The sequence below is a fragment of the Triticum dicoccoides genome, chromosome 3A (genome assembly GCF_002162155.2).
Source record: "Triticum dicoccoides isolate Atlit2015 ecotype Zavitan chromosome 3A, WEW_v2.0, whole genome shotgun sequence".
NCBI classification, from domain to species: Eukaryota; Viridiplantae; Streptophyta; class Magnoliopsida; order Poales; family Poaceae; genus Triticum; species Triticum dicoccoides.
Genome location: NC_041384.1, coordinates 152,232,795 through 152,238,143, shown reverse-complemented (window position 1 = coordinate 152,238,143; position 5,349 = coordinate 152,232,795). Strand labels below are relative to the sequence as shown.

Here is a 5,349-nt window from a genome sequence, read left to right as displayed (position 1 = left end):
TTTCATGATATGTATTTTCCTTGATCCGAACCAAAAGAATGGCCGAAACTAAGGACAATATTTCATGAAGTGAGGGAGAGAGAATCCTTGATCCGAACCAAAATGGCCGAAACTAAGGACGAGAGTTCATGGATGAGGAGAAAGGATTCCTTGATTCGAACCAAACGTCCAAAACTAAGGGTATGAGGGTAGTATCATATCTCACCTTCTTCCTTCTTGGAACCAACCAAGATTCCTCCCCTTGCTTCCTTTTCTCACTGTGTGCTTTTTTGTGTAGTGTGATGTGTAGTAGAATATTGCTACTAGAGAGGAGGGAATGAGACCAGAGAACCAATGAGTAAAATGAGCCGAACCCCTAGAGCAGCCAAGGAGCCTTTTATTTATTTTTGATCTGAGGAGCCTTGTATTTAGAGGAGGAGGAGGAGGAGCGCAGCATCAGGAATCCAATCGGTGGGACGTGCCCACGTTCTCCACCTCGTGGGATCGTGTGAGATCATGAGACATGGGCTGCCTCTTTTACTTATTTGTTTAATCATTAATTGGTGCAACCAGTCGTTTGACTGGTGGGATAGCTGAACTCTTTCTTTTTCTAATCAACTAATCAAAGTATGGGCCTTGGCGTCACCCACTTGCATGTCATCTAGCATATTTTAATGGGCTGGCCTTAATCGGCCATTAGTTAGCGGCTCATTAAGGTAGACGTACACGTTAATTATTTTTGGATGAAACTTACGGTCCAGCCTTATATGGATATTTGTTATTTGACAAAGTACACCATGCGTATATTTCATTTGCGTGATGTATTTTTTTTTATGTGTCGCTTCAATATTTCACCTCGTCAATGAAAGTCGAACATTTATCATATAGTCAGTCGACATTCTGGTGATATTTGCATCTTTTCTAACAATTTTATGTTTGTATTTTCGCCATTAGTAGCAGCGTGCATTATCGACATTCGAAAATATATCGCACGCCTATCTTGTCATTCCTCATTTTGAGCGATTGATTATCCTTTTTTGCCGTTTTGCATTTATATTTTATGTGATTCGTGCCTTTTTAATTTAACGTGATCAAAATCTATGTCAAACGGATTTTTGCCATTTTGCATTTATATTTTATGTGATTTATACATTTTAATTTATTGTGGTTAAAACCTATGTCAACAGATGCCCCTCGAGGTCTGGGTTCGAAGCGATTCTTTTTGGGGACCCAGAGCTCGAAACTTAATTATACATATTTCTTGCGTTTAGAGCACTTCCTGTGAGTATACGTAATACATGCTCTTTTATTGATAAATATCACTTTTGAAACGTTGGACCTTTTAGTCAAGTGCATGCCAGTTATATGTGACTGTGCATTTTCCTTTGTTTTACACATGTTGCCAACCGATTTTGCAACCATGCAAGCTAGAAATCAGGCCACGTTTGAGGTTAGCTGGGTAACAAACTCTATCCGGCTAACAAAGTGCATCCCTTATCCCCTCAACTATCTTTTAAACAGCCAGCTGCCTTCTTCTTTTTCCTTAGACCAGCTAGAAGACATACGAGAAAAGGTCTGCTTCCGTCTGTCCGTGGACGCAATTCTTTAGATAGGCAGGAGACGTTGGAGAAAAAGGTTTGATTCCGTCCGGCTGCGGACGCAATTCTTTTCATGAGCTAGCAAACTGTAGATTGCTTTGCTAGTACCTAGATCGATTCATTGGTTGATCGGTCTGCTATTTCATTGCTCCCAGATTACTTTCAATTCCTCACAAGATGCACCTCTGTGTGGGAAACTATTGATTCGTCCAGCTTGAGTATACCCCTTCCACTCTCTCATTATTAAGCCATGATTTATCTTTTAGTGTCTTGGGTGCTCATTTAGTTTATCACCCAGCTTTTTATCTCGTAAGTGCAGGAAGACAAGGACACTAGGTTACGGCTTGGGTCAAATCTTACTTAGGTAATCTACTTTTCCAAATTGTCTGATTATATTCGTTCGTTGTTGCATCTCTCTCATTCTCTATAAGTGCCAGGGATATAATGCCCTGAACGCATAGAACTATTTTTTTGGGTGTATATAGCCCTGGTCTCTGGATGTGCTTGATCTGTATTTATTCATCTGACTACGTGATCCCATGGTCGGCGTTCCGGGAAGCCTCTATCAGGGCTTGGTCCGTCGTTCGACTCGGGGATTATTATATTTGCATGAATTAGTAGATTGCTCGCTGTTGGCGTTTCAGGAAGCCTTCATATAGGCTTTGTTTGTCGTTCGATGGTGATTTTTTTATCTTATATATATATGAGTCGATGACTTGATCATCGTCGGCGTTCCGGGAGGCCAATATATTGGCTTCGTCCGTTGTTCGACGGTGATTTTTTATCTTATATATATGAATCGATGACTTGATCATCGTCGGTGTTCCGGGAGGCCAATATATTGGCTTCGTCCGTCGTTCGACGATGATTTTTTTTATCATATATGTATGAATCGATGACTTGATCATCGTCGACGTTCCGGGAGGCCAATATATTGGCTTCGTCCGTCGTTCGACGATGATGCTACTGTTCTTATGCGTGAGGACTATTTTTAATCATGTATACCTCTCTTCTCACATCCCATGTATTTTCATTCTGTATATGCCAATTTTTGATATCGTTGATTTTTTTTGTAGATACTACTTCTCTCATCCTTGTTGTGGGCTGGCTGCTTGGGCACGTCCACCTTGGTAAGTTTTTTTTTTCTATCTTGTGTTTTCTCTTTTGTTGTTTTATCTTTCGATAGTGTTTGGTGCATGTACCAATATGCATATTTTCCTTGCATATAGATGGAGCCGGATGAAGTGCATAGGATGGCTCTATTGCAGCTAGCTAAGAGGCAACTTTTTGAACCAGATACTAATCTGCTGTACAATCCTGTGATAAGGGAACAACAGACACCCCAAGGAAATCCTGAATATTCTAGGCAAGGGTGGACATCAGGCCGCTCTTTCATAGCTCAGTGCTATTATCCTGTCGCTCCTCATCCTAGAGTCGATACAGCTGTCACCCTGGGGACTCACATGATATCCAAAGGATTAGGTTAGGAATTCCACGAGGTTGAATATTCAGTAGCTCCCCCTGGGTACGTTGAATGGGGAACTAACATTTTGAAGAATTATTCCATGCATTTGAAAGGTAGTGAAGAGAACACAGACTATATCTATGGAGCCATTTATTGCTCTTTGGGTGAGTACTCTGTATCTCCCCCGCTTCCGAGGGCTTTGTTATAGCACTGGGATCCCAACACTAACACGTTCTTATTCCCCTGTGGTGAATGCACAATCACTCTTCTTGATATGAACCAAATGGCTGGGCTACCCTTAGATGGTGATATGTATGAAGAATTTATACCCCCTACTCATGAACTGGATCCTTCTCTATTGTTGTACCCCAACTTTTTGCCACAACTCCTTGACATATGGAACAAACTCTCCGAAAGCGGCAATGTAGGCTTTCGGGAATGGTGCGATTACTTCCACAATCGTCTAAACAACACATTCTTTATCAATAGTCTCCAAGACGAGCGCCTCTACACTGCAGCCTATATTGCTATTTGGCTCTGTCGCTTTGTTGTTCCAAGTGGAGGGCCATATATTCGTCCCGGGGTATTAGTGATGGCCTCTTGGATCACAATAGGGCGTTGCATATCCTTAGCTCCGCCGGCCCTTTGCTCCTTATACTATTCGCTTCGGCTGATCAGTACTCATCCCATTGGCCCCTCCTTTTTGAAAAGGGCATGGCAAGTCCACTATCTGATCGGATGGATGGGTATATAGTTAAGGAAGGTTTTGGGGAATAAATCTAGCACCAAATCACTCTCATTCTATAAACATCCAGCTCCAAAACCAAAAGTGTGGAACACTATGCCTAGAACTCCACTTTTCCATGATCATGACTCAGCACACAAACTTCTTAGAAAGCACACCCAGATCTCATGGCACCCCTACAGTTTGTCTAAATTAGAAAATGTAGGTCATCTGAATCGGGTTTTCCAAATTTCCATACGTCGGGGTATGCTTCCATGGAGGCATGTTGAAGAATTTATAGCAGACTACTAGGGAAAACCCTAGTAGTAGCGCAAGTTTAATGCCCCGCGTTACCAATAAGGTGCTACATCTATTACTTAGCAGTAGCGCGTGCGACTAGCGCTACTGCTAAGACACATAGCGACAGCGGTTATTCTGTCCCGCACTGCTGCTAATTTAGCTAGTTGTAGCATGTTTACTATCCATCGCTACTAGTACTCTTTTTTTTATTTTTAGTGTATTTATATGCCGTTATACAAATTTTGGTACAATACCAATTATGAGGTTTATATCATTATGTCCATAACAGTGTGTCAAATGAAGGTGGATTAGGTTCAAGTGGAGGCAATATGTGGTGCATGTCAAAAGTATACTACTAATCCAAACTTGATCTAGTTTGGACTAGTAGTACTTTCAATGTGCACCACATGTTGCCTCCACTTGAATCTAATCCGTCAGCACAAGCTATTTAATCATCATCATAGTCATTACCACCAACAGTATTTATTTAATGACCATAGTCATAGTGTAGCACATCATCATCTTCAAACTCATTCTAGCTAGCTAATCACCACCAACACTAGATGTGGTAGCTATCTAATCACCACCAACACTAGCTAATAATAATCATCATAGTCATTACCACCAATACTAGCTATTTAATCATCATACTCATAGTGTAGCACATCATCATCTTCAAACTCATTTCTAGCTAGCTAATCACTCTTGCTGCTCTCTCTCAGGTAAAATAACATAAAACATGTGTAGCTCTCCTCCTTCATCAAGTTGGAGCATGCAGATGAACCTGTCTCCTAATCGTGGGCTGCACTTCTCATTGCTGCCCCTAGTACTTCTCTGCGCTCCTCCATCACAAATTTGGTCCAGTCTTTCACTATTAAGACTTCCTCGCTCTTAGAAATCCTGAATGCACTAAAGTGCATTGTATGATATCTTGGCCGTAAGCTAACAATACTCATGGTACCATTAGTCTCGATCCCATGAGGCACAACATTCATCGGGAGTCCCTGTTGAAGAACATCGTATAGTAACATACTTAGCAATGAAGTTTAGCTTAAAAATAATGTATGCAAAAGATGCACTGAGGACAAATAGTAAAAATCTTGCCATCTTTCCTAAGTAGATATGACCGTAGTTCATTACGAACACTATTGGTTGCACGTTTTCAGTACTAACATTTCTAAGTGCAGGAAGAAAATTTGTCTTGACAGTATCAAGATCCTCAAGCCATGAAACATAATGACTTAGCTCCTCGCAGTTTAGTTCAGCCCCGGGACAGTAGTAGG

The 5,349-nt window shown here is 41.2% G+C and overlaps 1 long non-coding RNA gene across 1 annotated transcript; it reads left to right on the top strand.

Annotated features, from left to right (window-relative positions):
* Positions 1-1,693: 1,693 nt before the first annotated feature.
* On the top strand, positions 1,694-3,132 carry LOC119271411. Its single transcript, XR_005134520.1, has 4 exons — positions 1,694-1,795; positions 1,897-1,941; positions 2,654-2,707; positions 2,807-3,132. It is a non-coding gene; the product is annotated as an uncharacterized LOC119271411 (long non-coding RNA).
* The last annotated feature ends 2,217 nt before the right edge of the window (positions 3,133-5,349 follow it).